Source organism: Dipodomys spectabilis, unplaced genomic scaffold (assembly GCF_019054845.1).
Source record: "Dipodomys spectabilis isolate Male_0828 unplaced genomic scaffold, ASM1905484v1 ptg000052l, whole genome shotgun sequence".
Classification (NCBI taxonomy): domain Eukaryota; kingdom Metazoa; phylum Chordata; class Mammalia; order Rodentia; family Heteromyidae; genus Dipodomys; species Dipodomys spectabilis.
The window spans coordinates 3,054,274-3,070,922 of record NW_024870729.1 but is presented as its reverse complement, the minus strand read 5'-3'; the positions used below and the strand labels follow the sequence as shown (position 1 = coordinate 3,070,922).

Sequence of the window (16,649 nt, the reverse complement as noted above, 5' to 3'; positions counted from 1 at the left end):
ATGTTTCCATATCCATAATATAAGGAAAAAAGAGATGGAGCTTGCCTCTGGTGACTCATGCCTATAATCCTAAGGTACTTGGGAGGGTGAGATCTGATGATCAAGGCTAGAAGCCAGCCTAGGCAGAAAAATTGAAGAGATTCTTTTTTTTTTTTTTTTTTTGGGTCCGGTTGTGGGGCCTGAACTCTGGGCCTGGGCGCTGTCCCTCAGCTCTTCAGCTCAAGGCTAGCGCTCTACCACTTGAGCCACAGCACCACTTCCGGCTTTTTTCTTTTTTGCTTATGTGGTGCTGAGGAATTGAACCCAAGGGCCTCATGCATGCAAGGCAAGCACTCTACCACTGAGCCACCTTCCCAGCCCCTTGAAGAGATTCTTATCTCAAATTAACCAGAAAAAAAAAAAAATAGAAATGGAAGTATGACTCAAGAGGTAGAGTGTCAGCCTTGGGTGGAAAATAACAAATGAGAGTTTGAAGCCTCAGTTCAAGCCCCAGTGCTGGCATACTAAACAATAGGGAGAGAGGAGGAGAGAAGAGGTGAAGAGAAGAGAGGGGAGGGGAGGGGAGAGAGAATCTTCTTTTTTTGGGGGGGGGGAGTCCAGTCGTGAGCCTGAACTCTGGGCCTGGGCGCTGTCCCTTAGCTCTTGAGCCCAAGGCTAGCGCTCTACCAGTTGAGCCACAGCACCATTTCCGGCATTTTTTCCCCTGCATAGGTGGTGCTGAGGAATCAAACCCAGGGCCTCATGCATGTAAGGCAAGCGCTCTACCACTGAGCCACCTTCCCAGCCCGAGAGAATCTTCTTGTACAATCCAACACATAGGGATGGTTCTGAATTTTCTTGTGCTCCAAGAAGAAAAAGAGAAAAAGCCAAAATAGGATGGGTAAGGCAAATGTAGGAGAAGAAATAGAAAAAGACATGTGAGAAAGAAAGGAGTCAGGAGAGAAGAAGAAAGAAAGCAGGAAGAAAGAGAATGGAAAGAATGACTCTCATTATAGCATTGGTCAAAGTCAGTCTGATGGTCTCTAGTGTGTCTGGAAGACTGAGGGAGAGCTCAGTGGCAGGGCATTTACCTAGCCCAGACATGTGGATTTGATCTGATGTGCCTGGAGAAACAATGGGATTTAGGTTTGACAGTCTTCAGGGACTTTTTTCCTCAAATGCTCTTGGGACACAATTCCAATGCCTGGAAAACCCTATATTGTATTCTTTTGTGGCACTGCCTCCTGGGGCTGGAAGGAGGGAAAAGAATCTTTCTCTATAATAGAAAGTAATGGATTCCAGCTTCCTGCTGGTTATAGGGCCAATAAGGGCTTGTTAGTTTGTAGGAGTTTGTATGTGTCTTCAGTGTGATAAAACTGACCAACCTATATGAAATCTGTACATAACATTAAAATACACTATAACTTTCCTATCAGAGGATGTGATAAGAAATCATGATGAAAGCAGTCAAGATATGAAATGCCATACCTAACACTAGCAGAGTGGATCCTTTCTTGTTGACCACCAGTTCCCATCTTCAAGCCCTAATTTGCCCTGTTGTGTGATGGCTCCGGCTTCAATACTAGCACACTGTGGTACAGTGACCCCATTCTCAACCTCTAGTAGAGACATGCAGCTTCACTGCATCTGATGCTAGACAGTGGGTTTACCATAATACTTATTCTGGGAAACCACCAATAATGCATGGATTTCCCAGGAAGGCCTCAGGTATCAGCCCGTAGACCTGTTTTGTCCTTATATGGAGTGGGTTCCTGTCCTCTACATGAATGAGGTCTCTGTCCCTTTCCTCCCTACAGTCATGAGGGTCCTTGTTCCCTACAACGGGGAGCTTCCTGTCCCCCACATGGAAGATGTCACACCCAGAGAAGGTCCCTTTCCCCCCACATGGAAGAGGTCCCTGGCCTCCACATGAAGGTGGTCCTGTTCCTCACATGGAGGAGGTCCTCATCCCCCCCCCCCTCCCCCCCCCATAGGAGAGGTATCTTCTCAGGGAAGTGGCCCTATCCTGTCTCCTGACAAGGAACTAACAGCTCTGGAGCCTATCTGGAAGTGACCATTTTCCCTATAGGCTTGTCCCTGTCCTTTTCCTCATCCTTCACAAGTTCAGAGACAGCTCCCTTCCGGAACATCGCATAGTGGCCCAGGGGGCCCAGGCTTCAGGTTCTGCTTTTCACTTAGTGGTAAGGTCAGACTGGGGTTGTCCTAGGGGCCAAGGAGCTCAGAGGCTGAGGGGTGAGTGGACTGGAGTATGCAAAGACAGTTTTCCTGCCCACCCCAGGCCTCACCTCCCCTTCTGAACCCTGGGCACTGGTAACGCAGGGTGTAATCTCGCTTCCAAACACAGAATTACAGAACACGAGGGGAAAGAGCCTCAAAAAGAATAATTAATTTCTGCTTCCTCATGCAAATCCTTTGGCCAGTCATTTAAGGCTCAGAGCAGGAGCAATTCAGTTCCTTGTGCAAATTCCAAGCCAAAGGCATTTAGAAAAGAAGAGAGAGTGAGAAGAGGGAGATTGAATGGATTTACTTTTCTAAGCACAGCATTAACAAAGGTTCCATTTTCCATGGTTATGGGTCTGGCGAGACAGCCCTCACTGACAAGCTCTCCAAACACATGTGCTGGCCTGTTGAAAAAGCCTCAGTGTTGACTGACAGATAATTGAAGTGACAAATTGTTTCATTGTATTTGGCAGGGAGAGTGCTGTATTAGATAATTATGGGGAACAGAGGAGCTCTGGGGTCTCAGGTCACAAGACATGCCTGACCCTATTTTCTGAAAACTGTGAATGCAATTCTTGGTCCCAGTGGAGCGGAGGGTGAGGCACTCTCTCTCTTGCTCTCTCTCTCTTTGTCGTGGTTGAGGTTTTTCTCTTCCCCTTATGGCCCCTCTCTGCCTCACTCCCACCCTCCCCCTTCCTATCAATTCTGCTGGAGAGTATGGAGATCTCCAGAGCTGAAGCAGGCCCTGTTCCTACCCCATGGCCATGGTAGCAAGTTTACAGATGTAGCCTTCATGAACTGTGGGTGACTGAAGGCTGACTGTTTCTGGAGGGAAGGTGTCTGGGGACCATCCAGTCACTTCCAAAGGTTGAGAAGCTGCTAGTGTTAGCAGCCTGCTAAAGTGAGATGTCTGTGTCATCAGTGCATCCTAACCTTGGTGTTCTTGGGGAAAAGCTCTGGAGCCAAAAGAACCAGGGAAAATGATCGACTTTTCCAACAGAAGGGACGATCCCAGAGAGGGCCCCACAATTTGTGAACAGCACTTATTTTGTCTGGATTTTGTCCCCCAAACTTCCTAGGAGACAATTTTAAAAAATCATACCAGTATAATATACACATAAAAATGTATTCCAAGCTGGATGTCAGTGGCTCACACCTGTAATCTTAGCTATTCAGGAGGCAGAGATCTGAGGATTGAGGTTTAAAGCCAGCCAGGACAGGAAAGTCCATGAAATGTTTATCTCCAATTAACCACCAAAAAAGCCGGAGCCAGCCTTGAGCAAAAAAAGCTAATAGACAGAGTCCAGGCCTCTTCATTCAAGTCCCTGTACCTGCATTAAAAATAAATAAGCGGGTGCCGGTGGCTCACATCTATAATCCTAGCTACTCAGGAGCTAAGATCTGAGGATCACGGTTCAAAGCCAGCCCAGGCAGGAAAGTCCATGAGACTCTTATCTCCAATTAACCACCAGAAAACCGGAAATGGCACTCTGGCTTAAGTAGTAGAGTGCTCACCTTGAGCTGAGGAGCTGAGGGACAGGGCTCAGGCCCAGAGTTCAAGCCCCATGACTGACAAAAATAAATAACTAAATAAAAATAAAAATAAATAAAAAATTTTTACAAAGAAAGGAAAAGAAAGTATTTCTCTTCCTACTTCCCTTTACTAATAGCTGCATTGTCTTGTGTAAACTAAGAAAGGATTCAGACAATATGTGTGTATATGTATGTATACTCATACATATATAATTAATATACATATAAATATATAGATAAGTACATATCTTTATATCTACATATACCTTTTAAATATATATGTGTATATATACATATATATATATACATATACATATATATATACATATACATATATATATGGTGTGGTTATCTTGCTGTGTTGCCTAGACTGATCTTGGATTCCAGATGCACAGTCTCTACCTTCTTATAGACACAGCCCTGGGCAAGAGGAAGATCTTTTACTTTGGGCCATACAGCAAGGAAGAGATTGAATATGGTGTTTAGCTATTTTCCTGTCCATTCCCAGGTTGCCCCTAGAGAAAGGCACAGTGATATTTTAGGGGAAGGAGCTGACTAGAACAGAGATCTCCCTCACTGGCTCCTGGAGGAGTCCAGGGCAGCAGAGGATGGCACTCACTCTCAGAGGAAAGCTCCACTCCCCCTGCTTCTTGGCCTTAGGGCCTTAGTGGCTGCTGGCAGACACTATGGGGGAAAAGCCAGACTGGAGTGTGAGGATTTTCAGTGTAAACCTCATTTGTCCTCTGTGGAACTTTGCTGTTTTGCCAGATTCATGTTCCTTTCAAACAGAAAGGTCTCAGAATTATCCAGCACCGCCCCCCCAAGCCATTTTCTGTTGAATTTTTGCATCTTCCCTATGTTCTCCCCCTTTATTTTGTCTCCTTTTTACTTTTAAATATAAGGCAAGAGAAGAACTGCTGAAGGCATTTACCATTTGATTTCCAATTCTGTTTTTTCATGAAGAGGGGAGGGTAGGGAATAGGTGGGAAGAACACCTGAAAGTTTGAAGCTTTCTGGAGTGACACAGTTGAGTTCTATTCACTTTATCTGCTGTTTCAGCAGCAACAACAAAAAGCTTTCTAATCGTTTCTAAGGAATCACTCTCTGGGTCAAAACCTGCAGTGCACAGTTCATTGGCTTCACCAAGCAAGCTGTCAACCTCTTTGGCATTAATTAGGGAGATCATGAGTTTGAAAGAAGGGAAACAGAGGTGGCCTCTGGTAAGAAATGAATTAAATGGGCTCAGAGTGGTGAAGTGAGAGAACAGTAGATGTTACAATGAGCATGGTGGCCGTCAAGTGCCTCTAACCCCATCTGGAGAATAGGCTGGCTTTCATGCCTTTCCTGAACCAAGAGTGTGGACATAACTTTCTGCCACTAGATCCTAAGTATCTTTGTTGCTTCCTCCTGATACTGTTTTGGGACTCAGCTGCTTGAAGGAAACAGGGGAAATTGTTCTGGTTATCAGCAGGTAGAAGTTAGTAGACACGGTGAGCCATGTGAATGAAGTTTCCTGGAAGTTTAGTCTTGTGCAGTCTTTGGATCACCTGTCTGCCTATAACCTATAAGAGAGCAACCAGAACTGCCCACAGTCCAGCAACAGACAAGAGAAAGCTCATAATACAGCGCTGACTTCTTTCTCCTCCTCCTCTTTCTCTTTCTCCTCTTCCTCCTTCTTCTCCTCCTCCTCCTTCTCCTCCTCTTCCTCCTCTTCCTCTTCTTCCTCCTCCTCCTTCTTCTCCTCTTCCTCCTCCTCCTCCTCTTCCTCCTCCTCTTCCTCCTCCTTCTTCTCCTCTTCTTCCTCCTCCCTCTCCTCCTCCTTCTCCTTCTCCTCCTTCTCTTCCTCCTTCTCCTTCTCTTCCTCTTCCTCCTTCTTCTCTTCCTTCTCTTCCTCCTCCTCTACCTCTTCCTCCTCCTCCTCCTCCTCTTCCTCCTCCTTCTCCTCTTCCTCCTTCTTCTCCTCTTCCTCCTCCTCCTCCTCTTCCTCCTCCTCTTCCTCCTCCTTCTCCTCTTCCTCCTTCTCCTCCTCTTCCTCCTCCTTCTTCTCCTCCTCTTCCTCCTCCTCCTCCTTCTTCTCTTCCTCCTCCTCCTCCTTCTTCACTTCCTCCTCCTCCTCCTTCTTCTCTTCCTCCTCCTCCTCCTCTTCCTCCTCCTTCTCCTCCTCCTCTTCCTCCTCCCTCTCCTCCTCCTCCTCCTCCTCCTCCTCTTCCTCCTCCTCCTTCTCCTCCTTCTCCTTCTTGTCCTCCTCCTTCTTCTCCTCTTCTTCCTCCTCCTCCTCCTCCTTCTCTTCCTCCTCCTCCTCCTCCTTCTCTTCCTCTTCCTCCTTCTTCTCTTCCTTCTCTTCCTCCTCCTGTACCTCTTCCTCCTCCTCCTCCTCCTCTTCCTCCTCCTTCTTCTCTTCCTTCTCTTCCTCCTCCTCTACCTCTTCCTCCTCCTCCTCCTCCTCTTCCTCCTCCTTCTCCTCTTCCTCCTTCTTCTCCTCTTCCTCCTCCTCCTCCTCTTCCTCCTCCTCTTCCTCCTCCTTCTCCTCTTCCTCCTTCTCCTCCTCTTCCTCCTCCTTCTTCTCCTCCTCTTCCTCCTCCTCCTCCTTCTTCTCTTCCTCCTCCTCCTCCTTCTTCACTTCCTCCTCCTCCTCCTTCTTCTCTTCCTCCTCCTCCTCCTCTTCCTCCTCCTTCTCCTCCTCCTCTTCCTCCTCCCTCTCCTCCTCCTCCTCCTCCTCCTCCTCTTCCTCCTCCTCCTTCTCCTCCTTCTCCTTCTTGTCCTCCTCCTTCTTCTCCTCTTCTTCCTCCTCCTCCTCCTTCTTCTCTTCCTCCTCCTCCTCCTCCTTCTCTTCCTCTTCCTCCTTCTTCTCTTCCTTCTCTTCCTCCTCCTGTACCTCTTCCTCCTCCTCCTCCTCCTCTTCCTCCTCCTTCTCCTCTTCCTCCTTCTCCTCCTCTTCCTCCTCCTTCTTCTCCTCTTCTTCCTCCTCCTCCTCCTTCTTCTCTTCCTCCTCCTCCTCCTTCTTCTCTTTCTCCTCCTCCTCCTCTTCCTCCTCCTCCTTCTCCTCCTTCTCCTTCTTGTCCTCCTCCTTCTTCTCCTCCTCCTTCTTCTCCTTGTCCTCCTTTTTCTCTTCAGCTTCCTTGTCCTACTCATCCTAGTCCCCCTTCTCCTCCTTTTTACATGTGTCAGTTCTGGGTCTTGAACTCAGGATCTGGGCACTGTCCTTGAACTTTATGTTTTTTTTTCTTCCCTCAAGGCTAGCCCTATGTCACTTATGTCACTTTGGTGGTTACTTGGAGACACTACTTTTACAGACTCTCTTGCCTACCATCCTCAGTTCTTAGCCTCCTGGGTAGCAAGGTTACATGAGCTACCAGTGTCTGTAATTTCTTATTTGGGTACAACATAGTTTGAGGGAAAATAAAAGGGGAGAAAGATGAGGTGAGAAATATTGAAATGTGAGGAATCTGATCTTTTCAGAAATTGGTGCACATGAGACACTTCCAAAGAACACTCATCTAGAGCTCAGAGCTTCCAGTCTCTGGGGCAAGGGTAGAGGCAGAAGTAGGAGCAGAAGTAGATCACAATAGTAGTTTCCAGGAACTTGAACCATCATTGGCCTTGCATCTACAATGCTGTTTTAAACTACTAGGTTCTGGCTTTGTTTCTTGTACAACATACTCAACTAGAACAAGCAGTGAAAGCCCCATCCCTGGGAAAAAAAAGGTGCTGAATAGAGAAAGTCAACTTAATCGTTTTTTTGTTTCTGATTTTCTTTTGTTTTCTGATTTTATTTTTCCTAAGGAAAGGCATCTTTTCAATAAAGGAGGGCAGAAAAATAAACTTTTCCTGATCTCCTTTTTAATTTTTTTTTGAGCTGGACTCTTGCTTGGACCCACATACAAGTGTAGCTACAAGTCGGGAGCCTCCTCGGCCTCAGCCCTTATCTCTTTGTTTGATAAGGGAGATGGAGAGCAGCCCACCCACTGATTTTTTTTTTTTTTACTTGAAGAACAAAGAAGATAAATTTTCCTTGAGCAAACACAATAGGAAAGATTCACAGGGCTGAATTGCCAGAGATGTTCCATTAATGTTCCCTAGTGTCCAGGTGTTGTGGGCCACGTCTGTAATCCCAGCTATTTAGGAGGCAGAGGTTGGAGGGTTAAGGTCCAAGACAGCTGGGACAAAAAGCATATGACCCTATCTGAAAAACAAACTAATAGTAAAAGGATTGGGGGCATGGCTCAAGTAGTAGATTGTGCTTCTGGGTCCAATACCCAGTGACAACAACAACAACAACAACAACAGCAACACACACACACACACACACACACACACACACACACACACACACACACACACACACACGATCTTTAGTATTTTTAGATTTTTCTTCCTCTTCTTCCTCCTCCTATTCTTCCTCCTCCTGCCTCTTCCTTTTCTTCTTCCTTCTCCTGCTGGGGTTTGAACTCAGGGTCTTGTACTTACTTAATAGAATACTTAAGCAAGAATTCTATCACTTTCTAATACTTAAAAAAAAAAAATCAAGGCCTGGCTGGGAGCGGCTGCTGCTGAGGTCTTTCACCTCCACCTGTCCACAAGCATGGGGAATATCTTTGCAAACCTCTTCAAGGGGCTTTTTGGCAAAAAAGAGATGCGCATCCTCATGGTGGGCCTGGATGCTGCCGGAAAGGCGACAATTCTGTACAAACTGTAGCTGGGTGAGATCATGACCACCATCCCCACCATGGGTTTCAACGTGGAGACTGTTGAGTACAAGAACATCAGCTTCCCTGTGTGGGATGTGGACGGCCAGGACACGTCCAGGACAAGATCCAGCCACTGAGGCGCCACTACTTCCAGAACACCAAAGGCTTGATCTTTGTGGTGGACAGCAATGACAGAGAGCATGTCAAGGAGGCGCCTGAAGAGCTCTTGCGGATGCTGGCGGAGGATGAGCTCCAGGATGCTGTCCTCCTGGTGTTTGCCAACAAGCAGGACCTCCCCAATGCCATGAATGATGTTGAAATCACAGACAAGCTGGGGCTGCACTCTCTACGCCACGGGAACTGGTACATTCAGGCCACCTGTGCCACCAGCGGGGACGGGCTCTATGAAGGACTGGACTGGCTGTCCAATCAGCTCCAGAACCAGAAGTGAACCAGAATTCCCTCTCCCCCTCACTTCCTTCCCTCTGCCCTCCGCTTTCCTCTCATGTGGCAAACGTGGGGCCCTATGGTCCTGAGTGCTAGAAGCTGTCTCCATGGGTTGGTCACAGTGCGCACCGCACCGTGCTGTGTGTGTGCAGACGCAGCCTGCAGCCAGGTTTTTATTTAATGTAAATAGTTTCGGTTTCCACTGAGGCAGTTTCTGGTACTCCTATGCAATATTTCTCAGTTTTTCTTTAATTGTAAAGAGAATCAACTTACGGTCAGTGCTGAGAAGAGATTTGGACATGTGGGCACCTGGTCTCCGGGAGCCAGTGGGTGTAGATCAGTATCGGAATCCATTTGGTGGTTGGTTTTTAACCTGAATTCAGTACATTTTTAGAAATTGTTAAAAAATACAAGCAGAACACTTGAACACATAGAAGGGAGACTCTGCCTAGTGTAGGTTTTTGCAGTAACCGCCTGAATGCTTGGTCCATCAAATCAGCTAGCTGTTCCCCTTGCGGAACAGGAGAGACAATAACAAACGAACCACCATCCGCTGCATGGTCACAGGAGAGCCCCCGTGAATTCGCCTGTCTGTGGATCACCTGCATTCCATAGAGTTGTGCTTGTACTCGTGCTCACCGGTCACCAAGGGGCTGGCAGGGGCCGCAGCAGAGCCCCAGGGCATGGCCTCATCCTTGATGGGCCTGTGGCCGGCTAGCAGCAGCCCGTGTTCCCAGTTCCGGCGCCTGCTCCAAGTGCCAGCGGGAGGCCTGGGTCTAGCCAGCAGGAGTCTGCAATCTGGGAGGGCTGGCTCACTCCAGACCCAGTCCCAGAGTAGTCCATCTCCATGTGTGAAGCAGCTTCCTCTCTCAGCCTGCAAGGGTCCGATTTGCCATCGAAAAAGACGACCTCTACTTTTTTTTCTTTGGTATTTTGATAAACACTGAAGAAGCTGGAGCTGTTAAATTTATCTTGAGAAAAACCTCAGAACTTGTTTATTTGGTGTTGTGGAACCTCTTACTGCTTTCAATACATAATTAGTAATTAACTGTTTTGTGTACTTGTTTTCAGTTTTCATTTCAACAAGTACTGTAATTATAGCTACTAGAATAAAGTCTCAACTATTAAAAAAAATCAAGGTAGTATTTATTCAGGCCATACATTAAGGGACAGATATTTATTAGAAGGCAATACAACAGAATGTACCTTGGTCCTAAGAGAGAACCCTTGATTAATTTCTTGCTAGAGATTTTCTTACCTTCTGAAATTAAAAACAAATAGCAAAAAAGGTGAACAAATCCAGAATTTCTTCACTCAATTTCCTTCACCAAGTCTGTTTTATGAACACATGTGGGCCTTGTGGGGCATGAAGGAGAGGGTCTAATGTGAAGAAGAAGCTAGGGAAAAGCCATTTTTTTAAGAACTATGACAGGGAGGTACAAATTTGTCTATCTTAAGGGCACAAAAGGAGACAGCACTCTTTAATTCTGTATTCCAGAATAAGGGCTGGCAGTTTTCAGTGTCAGAAATAAGTGGCAAGGTTTGCCAGATTATCTAGGGAAAACTGTCCAGCTCTGGATAGACATTTACAAGCCAAACTTCTTCATCTTGCAAGTCCAAATCAAACCCTAACTCCCAAACAAACTTATCACATGCCCAAGTTAGCAATAATAAAAGAAAGAGAAAAGGCAATAAAAGGCACTATACAAGGGAAACTACATAGTAGAAAGAAGTAGGAATGTGATTCTCTCCTTCAGTCTAATCCTTTCCAAGGCAAGTACATATTTGTTCTCTAACATACTATGTGCAGGTGAAGTGTTGGATTCTGAGGACATGGAGTTGGAGAAACAGGGTTCCTGTTCCCAAGAAGCTATGATTACAGCATCTGCCTGGGATCAGCCTTGCATTTCATTTATTGACACACAAGAAAAGACCCAGCCCAGTCTACAGCCTCCCAACCCTCTGGGAACACCTTGCCCTTTATGACCTGCTTCTGTGTTGCCAGATTCTGCCCTGTGCCCTCTCTGTCTGTATGCAGGGGATGCACTGCTCTGTATGTTGGGGGAGGAGATGGAGATACATGGGTGCGGTGGCTGGGCAGGTACTAACCCCCCCTCCCACCACACACACACATCTGGTGGCACTTGAATTTCATTACGAAGAACTTTTTTTTCTCTCTCTCCCCTTACTGTCAGTCTAGCACAAATAATTACTAAAGTCCCTTACCCACTATCGAAATAAAATACAGCCAGAGAACTAGCTAAAGCACAGCCAGTCCATTGAGAGCCAGCCGAAGCTGGCTAAGACCAATAATTCAAAACAGATGAACGGTATGGCAAATACTATGGGCTCACTATCCCAGGCTGACCCGACCTTTGAAACTTGCTGAAAGTTATCCTTGAAATTCCCCAGAACTCCCTGAATCACTCCTGTAAAAGGCTTATTTATCACAAAGTCATAAATAATATTTGCTAGGTCTTTACTCCATCTATCTAGAGAATGAATTAGGCTGGAAGACGTGAGCTCAGTGGTTGAGCTGGGGTGGGGGTGGGGTAGGACAGCCTAGGCTGAGTGGAGCCAGCTCACAGGTCAGGGAGGAACCAGAGGGAAGCTCTAACTTCTATCTTCCTTCTATGGGGGTGGGGTGAAGATTGGGCTGCTCAAGGAATTTGGGTCAACAGAGCGAATGGATTTCATTTTAATTGCTCCTCCAAGAGGTAGGCTGTAGACTGTTGTGAAGACAGTTTGGACAAGAATCTCAAAGTTCCTTCCTAGAGAGCTCCCTGATGGTCTAGGAAAGCAGGGAGTTCATTCATTTGTTCATTCATTCACTTACTCATTGAACAAATCTACCCAATAGCACCCTCGCTTGGTCAGGACTTAATGATATAAATAATGCTGTTACATTACTCAGGGAATCTTGGTCAGCAGGGAGACAGGAAAATATGGATGCCCTGAATGAAAGGAACACACATATTAGGACAAGAATAGAGGTTAGAAACTTGTAGGATAGTAACAGGACTTCCAGCTTCTGGGATTCAGGGTGTAGAGGAGAGAGCAGAGTAGTAGAAGGGCAGATTTCTGGAGGAGGCTTTGCTGGGCCAGTTATGGTAAGACAAGTGAATTCTTACAGGCTGAAGATCAAGTGGAGAGCCGTGGGAGTCTCTCTTGGCTAAAAATGCACCCTTAACCTAAAAAGGGGAAGGAGGTGAAGAAACTAGAGCCTGAAAATTCTGACCAAGGTCGTGATAAGAGGTGTGAAAGGTGATGTTCTTAAGAGTGAAGAAAAGGAGATATCTACAAACTTCTATGGAGGGTGATAGGTAGAGGGCAGCACCAAGCCACATGGTACTTGGGCAATAGGGAAAGGAAGTGAAAGCATCCTTGGACAACACTATTATAATCTTTTTCTATCTTGAGCATGTGATGTTATTCAAGATAGACTTCAAAGTCTGAACCTGTAGCCTGTATGGCTTGGAACTGGGGGAGCATAGGCAGTTGAAAGAAGATCCTGCTTGAGCTGGAGGATCTCAAAGGAGACCAGTTGGGTTGGAAGGGGGTTCTGGGGTGGTGCTGGGATATTAACAGGCAAAGGGAGAGCCAGTGGGGGAAACGGCTGCAGGTAATACAAGGGGGCAGGCCATGTGGTGGCCTGTAAGTAAAGACACTTACAAGCCCACAAGGAGGAAGGGATAAATCAAAGATGCCTGAGTGCCAGGAAGGATGCGGAGAGGGAGTTTGAGAGCTTCGGCCTTCATCCTGGTGGTCTCAGGGGGCAGAAAGGGTACTGTGAGACCTCGGGAGCCATAATGTTTTTCTTTGCTTTTATTCAGTACTTGGGGCTGACAGGCTCCATGGGAAACTGGACTGTGTCTCCCTTTGGATGAAGTTCTAAGTTAGGACTCTAAGTTGTTTGTCTTTGCTAGGGAAGGAAGACTGTGACAGGATGCTGGCCAAATAATAGGTTAGAGAGGAAAGGTTTGTGTGTTTTGGAGATGCCTTAAGAGCCTGTCTTTCTGTTCTGTTTTGCTTAGTAGTTCTCCTGGGTGAGATGGATATTGGTTTTCTCCATCAGCATGGGATTATTGGTTGTGATGGATGAAGTCCTGTGGAAACTGGTTCTTATCTGGGAGCATTAACACTAAAAGGGAGCTAAAGGGTCATACAGGCTAGAACCCTCCTACCTATCAATCCAGAAATTTAGCTCTGGACAAGTTTCCCTCTCTCATAGCCAGTCAGAGGCTCTGCCAGAGGCAGAAGCTTGATTGTTATTTCTCCTCTCCCTCCCACTGCAGATGGAAGGTTCTCAAAAAATGTTTGAGGCCCAATCATTTAGAATAACTGACTGACAACTCATGAGGGTAGAGACCAGGGCTGACCACGGATGCTCAATAAATACTTGAGAAAAATGAGAACATTAACTAATTATGTTATGATTAGAGAAGGAACACAGTTGATTTTTCTTTCTTCATTTCTCTTAACTTTTTGTACCTCATGTTTTGCATAATAGACAATGCAAAATTATAAAGTTCGTTTTTCAACATAATCTTTCCTATTCTTAATTCTTTCTTTCCTTCTCTCTTCCTTTCCTTTCTTCTCTCACTCTGCATATGTTGTACTCATAGTGCATTTTCTCACTTATAGATCCATTAAAACACTGGCTGATCATCTGCTGAAGTCAAGTATACTAGGGAAAATATGTTCTTGATGATCTGCTGAGGAAAATGTGCAAGGGGTGACAGCTGACCTGATGATCCTTTTACCCTGTGGTAGATTACACACAGACTCCCTCCCTCCTTGCATTCACATCATCATCATCACCATCATTACCATCATTACCATCATCACCATCATCATCATCATCATCATCATCATCATCATCATCATCATCATCATCATCATCATCATCATCATCATTTTAGGATATTTGTACAAAGGGCTTTCACTTTAACATGCCAGTTTTTGAGTACAATGTATCATGGTCAATGTCACGCTTTTCATTATTTTCATCCATCTCTCCTGCCTCAGTTCATACCCTCTTACAGCAGCTTTGCTGGCTTTCTCTGACACAAACCAATTAATAAACATTCATGCTTGTGGGACTTGTCCTCTGTTTCTGCAACCCTGTGATTGCTACCATGTGAAGAAGTCTGAGCTTCTTCTAGCAAAGAGAGACACACCCAACATGTGGGTAAAGCCATTAAGTTTTAGAGCTGTTTTATAACGATGTCTATCTAGTACAGCTCTCCTGGTTGTCCATGAGAGGCTACAATAATTGAGAATTTAATGAGTTTTCATCCCTAACTCTCCTTTGCAGCAAGATGTTCTCTATTTAATTGTATAGAAGCCAGGAGTAGAGGGTGTTTATCATATTCACTTTTCCTCAGAATGATTTGCTTTTTTATAATCTCAGGATATCAAACCAATGCAAGGTATTTATTGGTTTTATAGTCTCCACTAAGAGAAGACCCTAGGGTTGTGGGTACTCATGACAAGATTGTTGGGCCAAAGAGAATGGATCAGTTGATTCACCAGTAAGTGAGTGAGATCAACACTTACAGAGGCTCCCTAGGAGAGCACAGGAGAGGGAATGTTATAATCTATTCTAGCCAAGCCTGGAGGACCCTAAATCCTTAAGGACTAAGGAGAAGCTGGAGACCTTGAGGTGTAATAACGTTTTTCAGCTAGCCTGGAGTATTTCCTGATTGATGCTGGGCTTTAGTTTCAAGTGGATAAAAGTTTGGCCGTGGAGGCTGAGCCCTTTTTATATGGAAGGGCAATCCAAGGGGTTGTTCTGGAGTCTATGCAAAGTGCTCCATGACTGAACCCTGGAAAGAGAGAAAGAGTGAGAAACGGCAGGGAAAGATCAGCCTGCGCTCCGTATGATGAGGAGTCAGTGAAGATGAATGAGCGATGGCAACAAGAAACAATAGATGACATCCACCGAGGATCATTATTGAGCAGAATTAGTCATATAATAATAACAGCAGCTCTTAGTTGTTGTGTGCCAGCTGTGTTCAGTCACTGTATGGTAAACACTCAATGTGGACTTTTGCTACTATTTTTGCCCTCCATTACTTTTCATTCCTTTGAGATAGGGTCTGGCTTTGGAGCCCAGGTTAGCCTTGAATTTAGGATTCTCCTAAGTATATCCCCTAGTGCTGGGATTATAGACTTGCATCATTATGTCAGGCAGTATTAACATTATTGATGAGTAGGTCTAAAATGTGGACTGGGAATATGTGCCTCCACTAGAATTAGGGCATTAATAACTGTGGGTGTAGGTGAGGTTGTTGGAAGACTTCAGGAAAATGTAGATCTGACCTCCCTGAGGCTTCTCCCTGGCTCACCACTTTTTCCCTCCACTTGTCAGCCTGATGACCCCTTGAACATTCAGCATCTCCCACTTCAGATCAGTGTCTCTATCTACTGTCATAATCCTTTTGGGTTCTGTTCTTTACCAACAGACAGTTGAACCCAGATAAAGGCAGTATTATTAATCTGCCTGTTGCTCACATGGTCCTGTCCTAGATAACACAATTCCTGGCCATGGACACATAGCTGGGATCCTGAAGAGACCCTCAAGCAGAGGCCTTTGGGCTAGAATTATTATGTACCAAAGGGGCAAGGGTAAGGAGGGGCCTCATTACCCTTCAAAAACCCTTGAGTAGGTGGCAGTTTGATCTTCCTGTGTTCCTGACAAGACTTCTGGGGGCTGGCAGTCCCATCAAATGGTATGAAAGTCACAGGCTTTTCAATCAGGGAAGTCTGAATTGGCTTCCGAGCTCAGTGATCTCACAGTTTTACTTACTGTTCTAAAATCTTGACATTTCTTACCTGCAAAAATGGAAAAATGTTACCCACCACACAGGATTCACTGTGAGTTAGGAAAAATGTAACAGCTGAGAGTCTCCACAGCTGACAAGATGCTGGTATGAGCTGTTCCTTCTGTAGCCTGGGGGTGCATAGTGGCAGAGCCTCCAAGGTCCCAGGGGACAGGCCTTGGCAATTCCCCAGGGAATCTCAAATGCTAGTTTACCACTTATTAGATGTATGACCTTGAGATAGTTCTTTTCCTGGGCCCCAGGTTCTTATCTGGAGGGGACAGTAGCAATCCTTGCCTCACAGAGTTGTGCTGGGATAAAAGGAGATATCTCAGGTATGTGGCAGAGCTGGCACTGTGCCTGGGGTGAAAGGGTGATCAGAGAGGGCAGGCATTTGGTCAAGATGAGAACGATCTGACCAGGCAGCTTCCCAAATGCTTGCTCTCAAAGAATGAAGGGAGATGGATGTGGCATCTGTTTGCTATGTCCAAGGGCAAACTCCAGGGGTTGTCTTGAGATTGTTCATGTTAGGAACTAAAGCAACTATCTGAGGCCAGGGGATTTGAAAGATAAACCTCTAGGAGCAGGTGTTAAGGACCTGAGGTAGGTTAGGTGGTTTGGAATGTAGAAGGAAGGAAAGGAAGCATCCCGTTTACCCTTATGTTCTGGGTTTTCTCATGAAGACTGCCTGTTAATTCTCACACAAGATAACAAATGTGCTACCACCCTACTTACAGATTTGGATCCCAAGGTGGAGCCTTACAGTTACTAGACGAGGTTCTGGAGCAGAACAAACCTGTTGAGCTGCGGCTCACCCTCTGTCCTTGGCAGCAGTAGTAGTGGCCAGCAGCAGCTGTAGACCTAATGCTGCCCAGATATTTCTCAATTAGCAAGGAGGGAAAGTTGGCATAGTGAGACTTGGTTATTTGGACCCTTT

General features: G+C 45.8%; 1 pseudogene across 1 annotated transcript; it reads left to right on the top strand.

Annotated features, from left to right (window-relative positions):
- Positions 1-8,334: 8,334 nt before the first annotated feature.
- LOC122107664 lies at positions 8,335-8,915 on the top strand (annotated as a pseudogene). The gene has a single exon (XR_006147395.1). The product of XR_006147395.1 is annotated as an ADP-ribosylation factor 1-like (transcript).
- The last annotated feature ends 7,734 nt before the right edge of the window (positions 8,916-16,649 follow it).